The 21,213-nt window shown below is 52.6% G+C and overlaps 1 protein-coding gene across 2 annotated transcripts in view; it reads right to left on the bottom strand.

Annotated features, from left to right (window-relative positions):
• The window catches only part of GRIK4 (glutamate ionotropic receptor kainate type subunit 4), a 418,395-nt gene that overhangs the window by 323,000 nt on the left and 74,182 nt on the right, over positions 1-21,213 (bottom strand). The gene's annotated exons all lie outside the window — the stretch shown is intronic.

A 21,213-nucleotide genomic window follows, 5' to 3' on the forward strand; every position in this document is an offset into this window, starting at 1 on the left:
CAGGCACCCCTGGCTGGTGTGCCCAGAGCCCTGCTCAGAAGAGCCACTAGAGCCTCCGGGCGTCAGGTGGCACTTCCGGAACGGGGTGCTGACCATCCGTGTTTCTCAGTGCTAGGCTTGGCTCTCTACCAATCACACCAGGCAGGTGCTTCTTCAGAGCAGACTATCAAACAAACATTCTAATCTGTTCGACCCGACAGAGTTCTGCCTAGCTGACTCTACCATCGTTCTGGAAAAGCCCTGAACAAGGAGGAATGGGCTGAAAGGGCAGTGGGAGGGTTTCTAGACTGTGTGGGTACAGAGCAATGAATGGACAGCAGGTTGGTCACTCCTGAGATCTGATCCGAATGGGGATTCAGACGGAGGGATGGACTGAGTGAACTCTGGGGGTCTCTAGGAGCTCGGGGCTCCCTGGGAAAAGCCTGGCTCGAGCTGAGCTTGAGAGATGCATGCACCAGGAAACAGGACTGGTCTGGCAGTGGAAGGATGCTCAGGCCACAGGACTCCCGACTCACAGAAGATCTGCTGCTCTGTCTTCCAATGGCAGGGGCAACTCATGAGCTTCCTTCCAAAAAAGTATCTATGCCAAGTCAATTACAGTAGGCAAAATGGCTTCGAGGTCCTTCCTGGTGTCTCATCAGAGTCACTTAAACCCACTTCCCATGACTTGGTCTCTGTTCCCGTGGTGGCAGAGTCTTGCCTCATCTGTCACCTGCACACAGGGGAGAGGGCAGGGAATTGAAGCCCCCTTTTGTAGACTGCCAACAGGCTCTCGATCAATAGCAGCTGTAACGACTCAAAGAGATCCTCCTACATTATATTTTTATGTGATTCCCCCAAATGAATTCTTTTTTAAAGCATCTTTTTTTGGGGGCACTCTGAAATAATTAAAGTCTTCCATCAAATTATCCTAGAGATCTCTTTCCATGAAAAGCCTTTAATTTCATCCTCCTTAATGTAATTCTATCCTGGCAGATGAACTTGGCTTTTCATATTTCTTCAAATATTGTGTCAGGGCCCTTAATCAGATGTAGAATCCGAATGGAAGAGGGATGGAGCCGTGTCTGTCCATCAGAACCTGGGGCGGGACAGGGGTGGTCACCGCTGACACGTGCCCACACTCCCATAGGCCCCTGTCTCCCCCCGCTGACCAGTCGGTCCCCCAATATGCCAATTCCACCCAGAAGTACTGATTCACGGATCCATCCGCCCCCCTCCCACCAAACCCACCGTGGATACCGTCTCTCTGGCACTCTGCTTAGAACTGAGGACAAGAAGAATGTACAAGCCAGGTCGGACTTTTGTCCACTGAAACCCAGACCAAAATGTTTCCTCTGCTGGACAGATGGAGCTGTCGCTTTTGAAAGGGGGGACAGAAAAATGTAAAGAGAAAGAGCAGCTAAAGAGCTGACCCATCAGCATTTCCAAAGTTAGTGACAAGAGGCAGTAACACTGAATGCCTAACCTAAAATGAAGCGGTCTGTTAATAACTTACCCACTTCTCTCTCAGCCTCCCCTGGCTCCTCTGTCCTTCCCAGCTGCTCCTGGACCATTCCTTCTTTATTGCCCTCTGTCTAGATCTCTTTCCCAGCTGACCACACTGTGAAATTAAAATCTATTTCTAAATATTTGTTTAAAAGGCAGTCTCCTGATGGCTAGTCTTTACTTTTAACACGGGTGCATTTCACCTTACCTAAGTCTCTCTTCCACCCCATGGCCTCCCCCTGAGATCACCAGATGCTTGAAGCTGTCTTGATCTGGTATGGCTTTCTGAGCTTTCTTTCCGGGGTGGCAGGCGGGGTGGGGACTGGAGGGCAAGAGGGGAGGAGGAGCTGGTTCCCAGTCCTAGAAGGAAGACCTGAGGGTCCCCCTCTAACCTAGGCACTAACGAATAAGGAAGGAGGGCTGAAATGCCAGCGATCCCCAAGACACGCCAAAAATGCAAATACACCGGGGAGGGTAAGAGATCAAGTGTCTGTCCTGTGAAGGACTTCACCCAGTTTGCTTTCCTCGCTCTGTGCCCACGGACTCCAGAGAGGGCGCTGAGAGAAACAGGAATTCTAGAAGCCTGGGCCGTCAGCACAAGGGGTGGACAGGACCAGCCCTCCAGCAGCACCTGTGGGCTAATGTAGAGCTCAGAGCCTGGGTGTGGGGCAAGGAGAAGACTGCTGGGGGAGGGGTGGCCACCAAAGACCAAAGCTTGCTAGAGCCTGGCCTGGGGCCCTGCCCTGGCACCTGGTCACCGGTGAGGGGCTGCAGGGGAGACAACCACTCTGCCCGGATTTCTGTCCGTGTGGTCCCACACTGAAGGCCACAGAAAGGACTGGGCAGCCCGTCCTTGGGTTCTCTGGAGGTGTTGCTCCCAAGAACCCCCATGGGGGCCTCAGGAGCCCTTGATAAGAGGCTGTAGCAGCACACTGAGATGTTTGGATTTCGGCATAATTATTGCAATAACAATTTAATCATTTAAAAACACTATCTGTGTTGCTCTAATGAAGAGAGAGGCTCTTTTCCACATTGTTTGTGCCATCTGTGAGCAATTTTCACATTAGCCTTTTAGAATGGCAAATCAGAGGCCCAACAGTGCTGTAGAGGGGCGGGGATGGGAGGGGGCAGGAGAGGGGGGAGGGGAGGAGGAAAGGAGGGGGAGGGGAGGGGAAGGAGGAGGGAAGGAGGGGGCAGAACGGGGCGGGGGAGGAGGAAGGAGGGGGGAAGAGGGGTAAAGGGGGGAGGGGGCAGAAGGGGCAAGGGAGGGGGAGGGGAGGAGGGAGGAGGAAGGAGGGGGCAGAAGGGGGCAGGGGAGGAGGAAGGGGGGAGGAGGGGGCAGAGGGAGGGGGAGGGGAGGAGAGAACAGAAAGGAAGTGGGGCGGTCCAGCCCTGTCCTGGGGCCAAGGGAGAGCCAGTGAATGGAGATCTGGCCCTGCCTTTGGGGTACTTCATATTCAAATACGATAGAATTTCCTAAAATCTGTAGGAAGGGCAAGAAAGGCAGAATAGCCCAGCACAGTGATTTTCAAACTGTGGGTCCCTGAAATCATTTAAATAGATCGCAATCAGTATATTTGAACTGTATCGCAAATAAATACTGCTCACTACAGAAAGAAACCAGGGCAACCTGGACAAATGCCAGGTGAGAGGCAAGGAATGCCCAGGTAAGCCTGTGACAGCTTTGCCAGAGAGCAAGGAATTGTTCCTAGACTATGGAGGTCGTCTCCAAATTTTTTTTAATTTTGTAAATGTTTTAATTGATCTTTTTAAAATTTCAGTATAATTAACATACAGTGTTATATTAGTTCGGGGTCCTATCTAATGAGGAAGGGGCTGACCTGAAGGGGCTCGCACTGGCTGAGGATGGGACAATCTGAACTTCAAGAAGAAGAGTGAGGATAACTGATGGAAATACACTGAACCATTCATGAGTCCATAATTGTCGTGAGATAAAAGGGGGTCCTCCAAAACCTTAGTCCATGTCCTCAACCTTGGAATCTGGGGATATTACCTTATATGGCAAATGATTGAGTCAGTTAAAGATCTTGAAGGGAAGGCTGACCCTGGGCTATCAGGTGGGCCCTGAACGAAAACACCTGCATCCAGAGGAGACAGACACGCAGGGGACGATGTGGCCACGCAGGCAGACTGGAGAAGGATGCAGCCAAAAGCCCACGGCGGCCTGAAGCCCCGGAACCTGGAAGACAGGCATGGAACAGATCCTCCCCCTGAGCCCTCGGAAGGAGCACCGTTCTGACAACACCTTGATTTTGGACATCCAGCCTCCAGAACTGTGACTGTATAAACTTCTGTCTTACTCCACCCAGTTTGTGGTCATTTGTAACAGTAGCCACAAGAAACGGATACAATAATGGTACCCAGAAAGAGGAAGCCAAGAGCAGCACAGACACAGTGGCTCAGTTTAATGATGCATCTATCTGTGGGTCATCTGGGTTGGGCTCTGAAACGTATTCCTTGCTGTGGATCCTATTCAGAAAGACCGAAAAACTGGCCCAGTGGCTGAGATCCTGGGCTTTGGAGTCCAAGCGCAGACAAGCAACTCACCTCTGCCCCCTACAGGCGATGTGGCCTGGGGCAAGTCCCGTACCCACTGCGCTCTAGAATACAGCAGGGAAGATGACACGAAATCATGCATTTCCCGCAGAGCCCACCATGTACTGCGCCCTCAAGGAATGTTAGTAGTGGCATATTTGTTGTTATGGTGAATAATAATAATAATACCAGACACATGTGGAGACAGGCACAAGCCATACCCCATGTCTTGTTAATTATCACAAAGGCCCTTTTCTGCTTCAGCTGAGAAGCCTCTAGGGATGGCAGAATTATAGAGTGAACGGACTAAAATCATGCAAGCAAGCCCCTTCATTTCAATGAGGGGGAAACTGAGGCCCAAAGAACAATGACTTGGCCAAGGTGACGTGGTTAGTAAAATGACCAAGATGGGCCTGGATCTTAGTCTTTGAACTCCTGGGCTAAGGCAAAGAAAGGCAGGCTTCCTCCAACTCCCCAGAACCTCTCATTTGCCCCTAGGACACTGGGGTTACCACTCCTACGGGCCTCTTTCCAGCCCAGGCCTTTGTCCCGCTAGCAGGGCCCTACACAAGCCTTCTTGTGCCCATCCCACAGGAAATCCCTGAGACGCCATGCCCATTGATTATCCGGGAGAGGGTTTCTGCGCCAATGAGCTTTCCTCGCACTGAACAAGCTCACAATATCCTATGATTACCTGTTCAAATGATTCCAATATTTCTCCCTGACAGCTCCAAGTGCCTGATCCCCTGATCCTGTCTAGCAGGAGGGCCTGCAGACATCCAAGCAGCCAGCTAACCGGAGACAACAGGATGGACTGTGACAAAGGCCTGACTGGGGAAGGTATTCTCAGGATCACTCGCCAATCCTCCAGACTCACCGCGTAGCCCCGGCAGCTTTCCTGACCTCACCCGGGACTCAGAGGGATCCTGTTCCTTTCCTAGCTGCCAGGGGCTTTGGGCCGAGCAAGCTGTGTAGACTGCCTCGTGGCATCACTCAGCCAAAGAGAATTCAGCCAATCTGGGGCGACAGGGACAAGGCTAGAGGAGCCCCAGCACTGAGCTACCCAGCCCTGAAATAATGACTGAGGATCCAGGTTTTGGGGTCAGGCAGACTTGGGTTGCAATTCGAGCTGTTCCACTTACTGGCTGTGTGATCTTGGGCAACTCACTGAACTGTGGTCAGAGTCTCATTTGTAAAAGAGGGGTAATGATGTCTATTTTGCGGGACTGTCATAAGGATTAAAGAGTTCATGCTTGTAAAGGGCTCAGCACAATGCCTGGCCCATCACGGATGCCCAGGAAAAGGGGGCTGCTAGAAGGAGCCACTGTAGCAGTAATACTACTGTAATACCCGGCACATGGCAGGAGCTAAAGAGACACTTATTAAATAAATTGAACAAGAAGTTTTCCACAGGGCTGGGAACGTCTGCATTAAATGCTTTCCCCATCCAAAGGAACCATAATTCCTTTGAATCATCTAGTCATCCAACAATTCTTAAGCACTGCTATAAACTGAATGTATCCCCCCAAAACTCATATGTTGAAATGTGAACCCCCAATGGGATGGCATTAGGAAGGGGGAGGCTTTGGGGGTGATGAGGTCATGAGAGTGGAGCCCCCATGGATGGGATCACAGCCATTATCGAGGCTCCAGAGAGTTCCCTTGCCCCTTCCACCAAGTGAGACTGTAGGGGAAAGATGGGTATACTGAACTTGCTGCCACCTTGACCTTGGACTCCAGCCTCCAGAATTGTGAGGAATAAATGCCTGTTGTTTACAAACCACCCAGTCTATGGTATGTTGTTGTAGCAGTCCACACAAGCTCAGGTGCTGAGCCAGGTCTGGGAATACAGGGGAGAGCAAGGCAGACAGTGCGCCGCTCTCACAGAGATAATTGGGGTTCTAAACCTTAGCTTAGAGGGGGGAAAGGTCATTCTGAGAATCCGATTGAGAGTTTCAGACCCTCTTCTAGAAAAACACACGTTATTACACATACGTAACAGTTTACCAGCATTCGAGGGGCTCAGAGAAGGTGGTCAGTGAGAATCTCTGTCCTACGTGAACTTTCTGCTCCAGACACACTTGTCTGCTCCCACCCCTGGAACCCCCCCGACCCATCTCGCAGAAGCTGAGAGGAGCCTTCAAGGAACCCCAGAGCCTGGTAAAAATAGCCTGATGTGGAGAGAGTACTTGAAGCACTTGCCCAGGTCATCACAGTGGATCTCAGGCTTGTTCAGAGCAAGAGAAACACACTGGTTCACTGCCTGATGCAGAGGGTATCTGGTAAAAATCCGAGCGGCCCGACCCCATGTCTGCAATCTGTCTGTTCCCTCAAGCTATCCACTTGGCTTCACCTGCTGACCTTGGGTCTCTGACCACCCTTGGGCGGGGGTCGGTGGCTCATGCTTCTCCATCACCAGTCCTTCTCCTGCCCACTCAAGACTCTGCCTCCCTTCTAAGCACAGGGGCCAGAGCTGCCCCCTAATTCCTGGTACTTGTTACAGACCTAGCCTCATTCCCCTCAGCTCGTCCAAGCTGGGCAGGGATGCAATCCTGCCATCAGGCCTTTGCTTCTGCCGTTGCCCTAGAGAGGAACCCCACCCCCCCCCACCCTGTAAATCCTGGGAAATTTCCACCTATATCCCAATCGGTGGCACTCTCTCCTCCTCTGTATTCATCTTCCATGGGTGCTGGGAACACGTACACACATCCTGTCTCTGCCCATAGGAGCTAAGCCCCTTGAGGGAAGGGTCTCTGTTCTACCTAGGAATCCCCTAGAGCCTCGCACAGTGCCTGGCCCCTAACAGGTGCTCGGATGATGTTGCTGTCTTCTTTGGGAGAGCAGAGACTGTGGGCAGAGAGGGCTGGGTGGAGGGCAGGCTGGGGGGCTGATGAAGACACTCGGACATGCGAGCTGAGCCCAGGGCCCTCAGGCTGAGACAGTAGGGGCTAACCTCCAATTCCATCCACCCCGCTGAACAGCTTTGGGTCAACTCTTCTGGAACAAAGTAGCCAGCTTCCATCTGATGAGAGAGAGAGAGCTCATAATGGCTCCTTGAGGACCACGTCTGTCATAGCCAATTTGAAAGAACAATCTAACGGGCTCTTCCTCAGGACCCCCTTATGAAAACGCTGTTCTCCAGTGCCGTCTTTATGACTGAGCTCTGGCTAAGCTATACCTGGGGGTCCCTCAGTGAAGGGATTACTGACACAGAAGCCCAGTGGGTACAATCCATCATGTCCTGATCCATTCCACCGGCCCCTGTGCTCCTGGGGCTGGCCCACATTCCACATTCCAGTGGCTCAAATCTGGCTGTGTCCACAGCCCCAGCTACACTATGCACGCACGGATCTCCACCTCTTCCCTCTGCCCCTTAACCCCATGAAGATCGATGGCCAGCGGATTTTTCAAGCTCCTCGGACAGGTAGGCTCCAAAGTCTCTGGGACTGTTCTAAGGATCCTGGTGCTTGAACAGCAGAGCTGTGCTTGGCAGACAACTGTGACCCAAGGCAGACCCGCATCTGAAATCAGCTGTTAACCCGCCTCCTTCTATGTAACCCAGTCACATCCCACGTGTCCCAACTCCCGGGATCTGAGTGCTAGAAGGGATACCGGATTCCATTACTTACGAAGAAACTAAGGCCCAGAGAAGAGAAGTACAAGGACATACAAGCAATTAGTGGGATTTAAATCAAGCTCCTCAGCTGTATGATTCAAATGAAAACGGAGCACCCAATTAAAGAGGTCTCTGGGGTCCCCTGTCCGTGAGCTACAATCCGGAAGCCTGACGGCAGAGTCACTGCAGCAGGCCCTGGGGGCAGAGAGTGCCAGCCAGGACCAACAGGTAGACTGTGCTCCTGAGAGGTCTCCAGGGGCTCCCCAGGACAAAGGGAGTGACAAGCAGAAGCTGGCATGGCTGGGCTTCCTGGAATGGAGAAGAGAGCTGGGCCCGGCCGCTGCCAGGCCCTGCCAGGCAGAGACAAATTCATCAACAGAGGCTTGGCCATCTTTCACAGCCTGGTTTAAAGTCAGCTGCCATCCCTCCAGGTGCACGTACCATCGACCCATAATCCAGGGGGTAATTAATGGACTTTTAGATGAACTCTATCTCATCCAGGGGTCTGCAGAAGTGGCCCACCCACAGGCATAGGCCGGCTCCCAGAGCCTGAGAGGAGGCAGGAGAGCTGTGCAGGGTGGGGCCAACGGCCTGGTTAGAGTCCCCCGTCTGCCTCCTTCAAGCTGCATGAACAGGGCAAATCCCCTAACCACGGCACCTCAGCCGCCTCCAATGAAAGAGAAGCATCACGAGACCTGTTTCATGGGATACTCCGTGAGAACTAAGATAAGGTACGCAGGAAAATCCCTGAGCACGGCGTCTGGCACACAGGAACCCCTGGAGAAATGATGACTTGTGTGCAGTTTTCATAAGTCAGATCACTGCCAGGCTCTTCAGGTAGACATGCTCCTAAATCTAGAGGCTAGCTGGCATCCACCAGCGAGTGGGTTATGGCCAGGAGCTACCCTCACCCCAGTGGGCCAAGCCCGGGTCCAGCCTGCAGCTCAGCTCAGAATGGCCAGGAGAAGCCGTTAGGCCCTGCCCACCGCCCCTCACACTTGACCATCCAGCGGTCGGAGGCCTTCCAGCTGCAGGCACCTGCAGCTCACCTGAGAACTTTCTGATCTCTGGAGCCCATGCAGCCCGTGTACATAGACAGGCCCCAGTGCTACAATGTGCAGTCAACGGCCATCGGGATACCCGGCCTATTGCTCTGCTCTCTCTCACAGACCCTGTGCACTGGGAGCTAGGTGTCCCCAGGGATAACCTAGAACCTCCTTTCTTGTCTGCTTTCTCTTTGCTCTCTTGTTTCTCAGGCAAACGACTGTTTTCTGGGATCACCTCCCAAGTAACCACCTGCACTTACATCTTCATGTCAGGCTGGCTTCTGGGGGAGCAAGCCCAGCACAGGGTGTGCACCAAGCCCTGCAGTGACGAGCATCTGTTCTCATCCCCTGGCAGAGGGAAGGAGGAAGGAAGGAAGAAGGAAGCTAGCAAGGACGTGGGCAGAGGCTTTTTAGGGAGAGGAGGATGAAACAGAGGAGAGGGCGAACCCACCGATAACTTAAGACCAAAACTGAACCCTGGGAGAAAAGGCTGTCCACCATCAAGTCAAAGCAAAACAGAGCATTCACGGAGTCCCCAATTCCAGGCTACAGCTGGGCTGGCAATGTTGCCAGAGGGATTCATCAGGCCAATTCTTAAATTCTGCAGACATCCTGAGATGCTGAGCGGGGGGTATGCAGAAAGCCCACCCTGCACCAGGCTCTGAGATCATTCCCTTAGACCACGTAGATGTGCACTCAGGAGCTTTCCTGTCCCCAGTCCTGGGGTTGCCTCCAACCAAGGACAGAATCACAAAATTTCTGGACAGAAAGACATGGAGGGCATCTCCCCCAAATCCCACCTGATACATTCTTCCCTACATCATTTCCCCTGCACCCGCAAGGCAAGGATAAACAATGCACAGACGCGCGCGCGCGCGTGTGTGTGTGTGCGCGCGCGCGCACGCAGATGCACGTACGCGTTATCCCTCCCACCTTGTTCTTCTCTCCGGGCTGCCCTGCGCTCCTAGCCCACACCCCCCAGTGCTGTTTGCCTTGTATATTCCATTCACACGTTAGCCGTACAAAGATTAAGAGGATTAGTCCTTATCGAGAGCTTTGTATCTCCAAAGCTCTTACCAACACTAGCTAATTAAACAGACACAGTCCCCTTTCCCTTGGCTGTCTTGTGCGGAAAGTGTAAGACATGAATTAACGAGACCCGGGTTCTAGTCCCAGGTGGGGAGCCACGTCTCCTTCTACAAAGTGCGCAGAAATACAGAAATCCCTCAGAAATACTGCAGGTACAGTAAAGCGACGATCGCAATAAAGACAGCCAAGTGAATTTTTGGTTTCTCAGTCCACATAAAAGTCAGGTTTACGCTATCCTGTAGTCTGTTATGTCTAAAACACAGTGTCTGAGGTGCCTGGGGGGGCTCAGTTGGTTAAGTGACTGCCTTCGGCTCAGGGCGTGATCCCGGAGTCCCAGGATCGAGCCCCGTGCCCGGCTCCCTGCTCAGCGGGGAGTCTGTTTCTCCCTCTGATCCTTTCCCCTCTCATGCTTTCTCTCTCTCAAATAAATAAATAAAATCTTTAAAAAATAATAAAAACAATAAAAGACAGTGTCCACACCTAAATTAAAGAATAACTTTATTGCTAAAACCACGTTAACCATAATCTGAGCTTTCAGGGCGTTGTATCACTAATCGCATATCACCATAAATAAAATGTAATAATAACAAAAGAATCTGAAATATTGTGAGAATTACCAAAATGAGACACAGAGACACAACGTGAGCAAATACCGTTGGAAAAACGGCACCACGAGCCTTGTGCCGTGCAGGGTGGCCGCAAACCTTCCATTTGTAAAAAAAACATCATGTCTGCAAAGTGCAATGAAGCAAAGCACAATAAAACGAGGTGTGGCTGTAGTTACTATGACATCCCACAGAAGAGAGGAAGAAACACAGGGAGTAAGTGATTGACCTGAGGCCAAGCAGCTGGGCTGGGCCGCAGACTGACGCCTCTCTGGCCTCCAGAGCCCACGCTCCTAACTACGACTGCGTACAGACAGTAGTTACCACTCACATGGTTTTCACACTTCGAGATGACCTGGCAGAGACCAGCCCTTCTGGCCTCGAAAGACTGTTCACCCCAGCATTCCCAGCACTCACACACGGAGCTCTACTTCCTAGCTGCGGGACTGTTCCAGGCACAGACCCTCTGGTGTGCACGGTGTGACCACAGCCCCTCCCCCCTCCCAGGACTCTAAGTTGTCAATGGTCATTTCTCTTTCCCCGTGCCCACCAGGGCCCCTAGCTCAGGACTCCATGCACACTGACAGCTCAGAGCCATGGTGTGGTCTCTGCCTGTCCTGGAGCGAGCAGAGATCTCTTTCTTTCACAGATGTCACAGGGGAAGCCCCAGCGCCGGTTACCCGCCCCCCCACCAGGCAGCTCAATTAACCAAGTAGTTAATGAGGGTTACATTGACAGCTTCTCTTGTCAAGTCTAATCATTCCATTTAACTGAGATCTTTTGCCTTCATTAATGGAATCAGTGCCTGTCAGGAAACGATCAAAAAAACTCTTAGGATTTCCACCCGTCATGTTGAATCCCACGTGCCATATGTTTCGTCACTGGGACTCGGGCTCAGTCAATTCTTTCAAATGCTGTCACCGCTTAACGAGGCTAATAAGATTTTTTTTTTCTTCAAAAGTCTTAATAGGACAGAGAATTTGAGGAAATCAATGAGTAACTAATTACCCATTAAACATTATTTGCCCAGTACTGTGAGAACACAGAAATAATTCAAAAGATCCTTACTTTCTGAGAGCTTAGAACTCTGGATGAGTAAGAAAATTAGCATCACAAAAAAGGAGGTAAGAGGTGGATGGGCTCCTGCCCATCCAGAAATATAGTAAGAATCAATCATTCATTCATTCATTCATTCATTCATTCATTCATTCATTCATTCAGTGAAATACCACTTAGATGATACTCACAGTAGAGTCTACCAGAGACAGACATCCTGTTAGTTCAAAGTGGTGAGAGGTGTCTGATAGGGATAGAGATGGGGTATGTCCCCAAAGAGCCTGGGGGTACTAGGCTACGTAAGCAAGTGAGTAGAGGACAAGGCAGAATGACAAGTACGTCAGAAAAAGAATGAGCCACGTACCCTGGAAGTCTCTACAGAAAAGACAGAATGAGTAGGGAAAGTCTTGCGAAAACAGCAGGACTGACGTCACGACTGGCCATATAAAGAGGTAAGCTGAGTCTCAGGCTTCCCATCACTACGAGGGGACCCTCTAACCCCAAAAGCACACTGTTCCCTGCACAGCATGAAAGGACGCAGGATTGATCTTGGAAAAGGAGAAGCTGGTATGTTCATGCCGGCTGGCTTCATTCCACGCTGTGCTCACCAGGCCTGGAGTTAGACCCCCTCATTCATTCATTGAACATTTGCCAAAGGATGACACTGAGGATGTCAGGGAGAGCGAGGGGCAGTCTCTGCCCTCACTGAGCTTACAGTCAGATGGGGGAAGCAACGAGTGGACTCCGGGGACAGCACAGATGGATAAACGCTTGAACCACACACACAGGGTGAACACTCCAGCCTCGGGGGTGGGCGGCAAGGCGGAAGGGCCCAGAGGACATGACTAAGCGAATCCTGAATCACAGGTAGCAGGTGGGCGTCAGGCTGCAGCCACGAGAATGAACGATGACGACAACAGTACCAAGAATTAGAATGCACCATCAGTACCATCGGTCTGGGGGGGACTCCCTTTCGTGTCGGACACCATACTTGGTATTTCACGCACACCTTCACACATGGACACATCAATTCTAATCACGGTTGAGTATGTGTGTTTGGGATACAAGCGATCCATACAACTGCACTAGACCTTCAATATTATTATCCCGTTGGATAAACAGGAGAGAGAGGAAATGACTTTCTCAAGGCCATACAGCCCGCAGCTGGTTGTGCTGAGATTCAAATCCATTCCTGTTCCACTTACTGTTCCACACTTTGGAACTGGGGGGCGGGGGCGGGGGGGCGGGTCAGGAACGAATTCCTCCCCGGCCTCCTGGATCACTGAGCAGGCCACAGGTCCACGCAGCCAAAAGAGCAACCCAGTCAAGGGGCCCCAGGCTCCAGTCCCGGCAGTGTGGTCTAGCACCGTGGAGGAGCATGCAAGGGGTGGGGGGTACCCAGTTCTGCCTCAAGCTGTGCCTCACTTCCAAGGGTCAACCATGAGATGGGGACCAGAGGCTCTTTCAAGACTTCCTGCGGTGATGTTCTCCGACTCCGGCTCTCCTCGAAAAGGCCTGGCCGTGGCGTCGCCAAGGAACAGGAAGCTAGTCAGGGTGTTCCATCAACGTGTCTCACGTGGGCCAGCCTGTGACTTAGCAAGGATCGCCCATCCCGGAGAGGAGACCACCCCCGAGCAGGGGATGCAAGTCCCCAAAGTCCCTGAGGCTCAAGACACCCCAGGGGAGCTCCTATCTCCCTCATCTTCCCTCATTTCAGCCTCTCTGAGGTGCGCTGTCTGAAGATAGCACCCTGTCCATCTGCTCCTTCAAAGACTTCGAGTCCGCTCCACGAGCCACAAAGAACAGGCTGCACCGTCTTCTGGGGGGGCTGCTCCTCAAGGACAGTGTTCTCTGCCATCTGGTCCTCCGCAGACCCCAGGTCCCTGCCTGCCATGCTCCCGCCCTCCAAGCCCAGATCCCAGCTCCTGCACCAGGTGAGAGACAGGTGGGAGGAAGAGCTCACTAGCAGGACCCATTTTGCCAGAAAGCTGTCCCTCCACCCACTCCCTCCCGCGCACACTCACAGCAACACTGTGTTTTCTCAGGCTTAAGGGGCTGGGATCCAGGAGTGCTGAACACAAGAATAAACAATCTCATCTCCAAGTGTATATTTTGTCTTCATTATGCCACCGTGAAGGTGTTAATATACAACTTACAACATATTAATCACCCCTCTAACTTCCAAATGCTAAATGCATCATTAACATTCATGTTTTCTTCAATTACTTGGCTGTTCTGGGGGAGGGGAGCAGTCAGCTGCCTCCTAAATCCATCTCCCGTGGAAGCCTCGGAGGCCACAAAAGGCAGCCTGGGCCTCCACCTGTACCGTGGACAGGGGAAGGTCCCGCTCCCGGCCGTCAGCGTTGCCGCCTGGCCCAAATGCAGGCTGGTCATAAAAAAACATGCAACTAAAGCCAAGAAGTGAGAGGAAGAAATCCAAAGAGGGAGAAGGCGCGGGGGAGGGAGAGAGGGATCCATGGAAGAACCAAATAACCAAGTCCATGGAGTCTAACCACCTGGTTCTATAAACGAGAGGACAGTGGCTCAGAGAGGATGAGTGCCATGACCAAGATCACAGAGCGGGTTGGAGGGGCGATGAGAGGAAAGAAGGGGTAAAAAACAGAGTGTGGAAGAGGACAAGGTGGTAGGAGGGCAAGGTGGCAGGTCTGTAAAGAAGTACAAAGAGGGAGAGAAAGAAGCAGCAGAGAAGGAAGGACAAAGGATGAATAAGGGGGGGAGGACATCTGAGCCAGCCATCCTAGAGCTGGCCCCAACGTCACCCCCAACTGCTCGGCACGGCACCCAAATCCCTGGGGCAGGAGAGGGCAGGGAGAGGGGGTGTAACTTCCGATCCCGGACAAACAGACTGGGCTTAAGGGGGGAGAGAGGAGCGGGAGTTGGGCCTCTGCCCCAGGCCTCCAAAATGTAGCCAGACTACATATGACACCCAATTAAAATGTCATTACCCCACAATGGTGCTATCCAAACTTCGCTGGGAATTTGTTACAGGCGCTGGTGGCTATGAGATCACTTTGCTATTGTACTTCCGCAAATCAGATTCAGTCATCTCCCTGCCAGTGGGTTGCAGACCAGCCCTGAATTGAAGAGGGAAGAGAGAAAAGAGCTCCTGCTGGCAGGTCACATTTTTGTCCACAGGCTGCCATCCAGCCAGGCCTGTCCACCTTGAGGTGGAAGCATCCAAGGTCAGCACATACTGGCGCTTCCAGAAGGGGACACCTGGGGGCTCAGAGCCCAGCGAGCAGGGAAGCAGGGCAGAAGGCAACAGGGTCAGCTTCGGTGGATACTGTCCTGGGCCTTCCAAAGACACCGGCCCCGATGGTCATTCTGTCCACAGTTCAAAACCCACATGGGTCATCACACCCGATGCAGTGCTTTGAAAAGATCAGCCACTTGACCCCCACAACTTAGGAGGGGGGCCTCCTCCATGCTGTGAGCTTCAGAGGGCTTCAGGGCACGGCCAAGGTCACCCTCTCGGTAAGGGGAGGGCAGCGAGGATGTGTGTTAATGGCAATAGCATTCAGCCCTGGAACGCACACACACTCACGATAAGGCAGAGTCGGCAGGCTCCCAGCAGAGTGTGAGTGGTGGGGCCGGCCCCCGGAGCGCCACAAACATGCCCCGCTCAGCCTAGCGAGTTTGAGCCCCATCAAGTCTTCCTTGCAAGCTGCCGCCCATCTGTCTCCTCTTTTCTAAGCCCACTGCTCCATTTCAGGCCAGGACCCAGGAAGCCCGAAGCAGCCTCCTCGCTGCCTCCCTTCTCTCCCATCTTGTACACCAGTTCCAGAATGATCTTCTAAAATGCCACATTGACCTTGACACTTCTTTGCTCATAAACTCCACACAGCTGCCTCTGCTCTGAGCTTCTGCTCCTACCACTCAACTGAAAATGTTCCCCCAAGAGGCCCCGTGACACTCTCACTGCCCAGTGGACACCTTCCGTCGCACCTTACCGTAGCTTCTCTCAGCAGCTCCTGTCACCTCCAACCACCTCCTTCCTGGAAACTGCCTCCCTGGGCTCCCGTGGTCTCATTTGTTTCTGTGTGTCCTTTACCTCTCTGGTTACTCCTTGGGTGACTTTTGAGCTTTCTTCCTTAGCCTGCTGCATAAATTCTCGTGTTCCCCAGCTCTTTCCTTGGTTACCTGCTCCTCTTACCCCTTATGCAACTGTCACTTCCTCTGAGCCCATGGCTTCGCTGCATTTCTACCCAAATGAAGCCCAAACCTGTGTTTCGAGCCCACATCCCTCTCCTGAATTCCAGATCCCATCAATTAGCTGCTTACACCAATTAGATGCTTCCCCGTGGCACCCCAAACTCAACGCGTCCAAACTGAACTAGTCATCCCCCTCTCTGTCCCAAATGACTACTCCCCCAAAGTCTGTCTTTCTGAATGGCATCAGCACCCAACCAGTTGTCCCGGGAATCATTCTTGACGTGCCCCTCTCACTTCCCCACCACATAGATGTTGGCAGTGCCCTGCCCGCATCCCCTGGCGAGCTCCATCCCCACACGGCAAATACCTGGACTTCCTGTCTGAGCGCTTCCTCCCGCGGACCGCAGTGCTGGGGGGCCCAACACAGACACAACCCTGAGCCAATGCCATGCGGGAACTGCATAACGAGGAGCCCAGCTTCCTGGCCCTTCGGGTGGGAGAGGTTGCAGCTGTGTTCCCCCACTGTCTCTGCGAGACCCCAGTGGGATTGAACTCACGTGTCTGCAGCTGTAACCTGCTCTTAAATGCTCCCTGCATAGGCTTCCTTCCCTTCCCTGTCTCACTTTGCCATTGATCACCTCCCCAAACAAACCTCTTACAGCCTAAATCCTGGTCTCGGGGTCCACGCTTGGGGGGGATCCCCACCTCACGGCACACCCAATCCTGGCCCAGTCACCAATGTCAAGCCCACTTCCCACATGTCTCAAAGTCATATCCTGCTCCCGCACCTGCTTGCACCCTCGTCATGCCCCCCAGACAGCAAAGCCAGCCTCCCGACTGGCCTGTCCTGCTCGAAACCATCTCCAATCACACATCTGATCATGGCGCTCTCTTGCCTGAAACCCTGGAGTAGAGACCACTGTCTAGGGGACACAGTCCAAATTCTTTTATCCTCATGGCTGTCGAGACTCCCCATGATCTGTCCTCACCCCTGTCCACACTCAAGCCTCATCGGGCTCCTCCCTGAGCCTACCACCCAGCCTTACTGAAGAGCTCCCAGCCTAGGAACAGGCTGCTTCACCCCTCCATGGCCTGTCCGTGTCCTCCCTCTGCCTGCTGCACACATAGCCCTAGTCAAACGCTGAGCTCAAGGATCACTCCTTCTATGAAGTCCTTCCTGCCACCCGTCGCATCCCCACGCCCCCCACGAGAGAACTCCATGCCTTCCTCTCCCCACCCACAGTCCCTATGACATGCTTCTCTCTGCATACCTGTGGCACTCTTGTGCCCTGAACGGCATACATACCTTTCCCTTTGAAGGTAAGGCAATGGTTTATCATCTTAAAATCTCAGGGCCTAGCTCAGCACCTGCCACATAATAGATGCTCAGTAAATGTCAGTTGCAAGCATAAGACCTGGACTGGGTGGAAAGAATGAACGTAGAGCCTCTTCCCCTTAGGCTCTGCCACTGGCTTGGCCAGCATCTGATGCAGGATCTGGAGATGTCTGGCAGAGACCGCGGCCCTTCTGCAAATGTTTACAGTGCTATGTAAATAACCTTTCTCAGGGATGATATATGTGGCCTTTCTGCCCTGGGCCTGTGAAGGTCCAAGCCAAGTGGGCTGTCAGTGTGGCCGCTCAAGTGAGACACTGAGGAATGCAGGTCCGCTGCGGAGGGGTGGGAAAGGGGACATAATAAAACATCATACGAGGACAAATCTGGGCCCCATGCCATGAAAAATGTGAGTCTGTCCTTGACTTCGGTGGCAAATGAGGCGTGAAAACATATCAAAATGTGATATTCAATATATGGATGTATTTAATATTTTATGAGACTGGAAATCGGTTACCGAAGGTTTGAACGATAAATCAAGCACCGAGCAGATGAACTTTTTCAAGTGTCTGCACCTGATATGTGCCATTCCCCGGGAGGAAAAGAAGGAAGAAAGAGAGAAAGTGAGGGAAAGAACAAAGGGCCTAGAGACTCTGGAAGGTGAGATCCGGAGACCCTAGGACACACCTGCTCTCAGCACCAGCACCCACCCCCGCCCCCACGCCTTCTGTGCAGACTGTCTGCAAGTTTCCTTGTCTAAAGAACTTTATTCCCCCTGCAAAATCCAGCAACTTCCTCGGGAATTCTCTCTAAGCAGCTTCCCCTGGCCCTTGTACGCTCTCGCCCCAGACCCACGGAAAGTAGGGCACGCCTCCCTCTGTGCACACGGGGGCCTAGCATTCTGTATGTGATGGTCGGGGGCCTTACACACCTGCCTCCCTACCACACTCAAAGCTGTTTGACGATCAAGACCAGGTCGCCCTCACTTCAATAGCCTTCAGAGCCTGGAACATTCCGGACACAAAGGAGACCGTCAATCCACATGGAGCTTGAACTGAAAGAGAGGAAGCTCTTGCACCGAGAACCACAGATGGCAGGTGGCTCTGGAGAACCCACAGCGGCCCAGATGCTCGGCTAGGAACTTGCTGGTGGCTTTCCCACTGCTCTTTGCCAACACCCCGTGCTCTAAGTCGTGTTTGTCCTGTCTAACTGGTGAGTTACATGAGACTCAGAGAGACTCTGTCGCTGATGCCTAACACTATTCTGTGCGCTCCTAAAGGACAAGAGGCCCGTGCCCCCTCCTGCTGCGAGCCCAGAGCCAGACACGGCGTGGGGCAAATCTTCAAACACCTAGTGCATGAAAGATTACTGATTCCTAGCCTCCCACAAATCCGCATTTTGAAGCGTAACAGCCCGCACACCCATCTATCCCAGGGGCCCTCCAACTTGCTGGGTCATCACTATCACTTGGGAAATTTTTAAAAACTCAGAGTTCTGGGCCCCACTCCTGGCATTTCCAGTTAAGGCCCAAGTGGGGACTGGCCACATACAATTTCTTTTTCCTTATTAAAGCCGCTTGGCCTATTCTGACAATGAGGCAGATTTGGGACCCACCAATGTGGCCCTCTAAACCTCTCATCTGAATTTTGACTACATCTTCCCCAGCTCAGACTTCAGGGCTGACAGAATGCAGCTGGCCCCTTTTGGGACAGGAGCTCTTTCTGCTCATTATCACCTCCCCGCCCCCACTTCTTTTTCTTGTGAAATCCTCGCATGTCTTCATTCAGGGCCCAGCTCCCTCTGCTCAGGGCTGACTACAACCCTCTCCGGACTTATTTTGACTCCTAGGTCTGGGCATAAACCAGGCAGGGCTGAACCACCCCATTCCGAAATCTGCCTCGGCTGGACAATCGGCCTTTCCCTCACGGAGCTCCCCCTTCCTGACCAAGATGAAAGTTCCCTTTCTTTAGTTCATCTCATCCCGAGACAGGAAAGGAAGGGAAATACTCAAGGGGGCACCACCAGCTAGGCCCGGAGGCCTCAACCTTGGCACCCCTGCCATCTGGGCCCGCTTCCTCCTTGCAGAGGCTGTCCTGCGGACCATACATCTGTAGCAACATCCCTGGTCTCTGCCCACTCGATGCCAGGAGAGCCACCTCCACCCGTGATACGCAAAAATATCTCCAGACATTGCCGAGTGTCCCCGGGGGGCAAAACTGCCCCCCGTGGAGAACCACGGAGCTGAGCCATCAAGGAGCATCGACCTTGAAGGCAAAGGACTTGTCTTCGAATCCCAGCCCTGGCCCTACCCTGCATGCATTTCTTTGTTTTCAAGATAGGGTCAAGGAGATTCCCCACGCAGAGTCTTTGAGAGAAGCAAATGAGACTGAATTAAATAAATGAACTTGGGTGAACATCCCTAGAACAAATTGGAGAGATTTTTAGAGCAAGTGTGGAAAGCAAATGCCTGCACATAGTGGTGTGCAGGTATATATGCTCTCAAGTGATAAACAACTAACTAAAATAAATAAAACGCTCTGATTTGTCGTGTTTGCTGATTTCTGTGGTGTGAGTATGCCCAAAATGGCCAATTTCAAGCTACCAACCCGATGCTGCTGAACAGAGAATTGGGGCAAGATGTGCAGAATCACTCTCCCGAGCCAGCCAAGCCAATACAATAAGTGTGACCCGGGCAGGCAGGTGGCAGGAGGGACGGGTGGGCCTGTGGCCTCACTGGAAATGCCTGCCCTGCTCAAAGGTGATCAAAGTCGTTTCAAAGCAACGGCATTTCTGGACAAAGGATGTCTGCCCACAAGACCCAGCCCCCCCACCCCCACCATTTCTGATCTCTGTTCTGGAGATTCCCCATCAAAAATCACTCCCCAGCCTTCTTCCTCCTTCCCTTCTGCCTCCAGCCTCTGTTATCAGAGCTAGCATTGAACACAGTGGACGTATTTCCAGCATTAACAAGATACTATTCTGAAAACACAGAAAAGGAAGGTACCCTCACGCACAGTCGGGCCTTCCATTGCGACAAGGGGTCTTGGGTTCAGACAGTCCTATAGTCAAGCCTCCTCCTGTCAAGACTGGAGTGTGCTCTTCACTGCCCTGGGCCTAAATAAAGAAAATAATCTCATCTTCCAAATGGGCTGTCAATGCCCGTCCCCAAGGGTTGTGATGACACCAGCTTCTGGAAATATCTGTAAGATGCCAAACTGGTTCCCTCCTCCTTCCTCTTCGGGCAGGCCCCAATCCAGCCATCCCCCCCATTCCCAGGAAGGGGCTGGCCCTCCCTGAACGGGGCTGCTGGCCTGTGAGACGCCAGTGGGGTGGTAATCAATTCCTACAGAGTTCTGTGTTATCCACTAAACGGAGACTGGCCCCAGGAAGCGAAAACTCTTTATCAGCTGAGAATCGCAAATGGATGTTTTCAACACCGTCATCATTACAGAGAGAGCAGAAGCAGGGGAGCCACGGCTCGTCAAAGGTAACACAGAGGAGGGGCCCCTCTGCGTGGAGCTGGCCCCCAGGGGCTCCGGGATCGATACTGTAAGTGGTGCATGCGGGAAATTTAAAGAGCGGCGCAGGATGAAGGAGAAGGATGAGAGCGGATGGAAGCCGGCCCCGGGGTACCTGGAGGGTGACTGAGCTGCGGGGAGGGGACCCAGGCAAAATCAAAGGTGAGGATCAATGGCCCAGAAGGCTACAGTTCCATGTCAGTCCTCCGGGCCTACAGGGGCCTGCAAAAGTCGGGGGCCACACCAAAGCCCGGGGCTCCTCATTTAAAGAAAACTCCAACCCCTGGGCCCCACTGTGGCCAAAAGCAAAACACAGAAACGCGCTCCAGGTTTTCATCATTTATGCTGCTCCTTTTCCGTCTCATTAACTCTGGATGAAGAACCCATCCGGCCCAGCCCCAGTCATGGCCCTTCCAGGTCTGAGTCAGTTTTACCCCCAAACTCCCAGCCGGCTTCTTACTTTCCACTTGCCCCCACGCGATGGGCCTGTTTATTCCTTATTTATTTTGCTCGTCTCAGCCCCTGCACTTCTGGGAGTGATTCCAACAACAGCAACAAAAAGAACCACAGCCGCACACACAATCAATTAAGAAACAAGCTGCTTTGCGAATCGCCAGCAAATGAGAAAAAGCCTCCCCTCCTCGCTCTGGCCTCCTCCCCCCACCCCACCTTGACCATGGGGATCTGAGCTTTAAACAAAAAGCCACTGTGTGATTCAAATCAAGTCACTTGCCCT

This window comes from Ursus americanus, chromosome 16 (genome assembly GCF_024610735.1).
Source record: "Ursus americanus isolate L20-20 chromosome 16, mUrsAme1.1.p, whole genome shotgun sequence".
Taxonomy (NCBI): Eukaryota; Metazoa; Chordata; class Mammalia; order Carnivora; family Ursidae; genus Ursus; species Ursus americanus.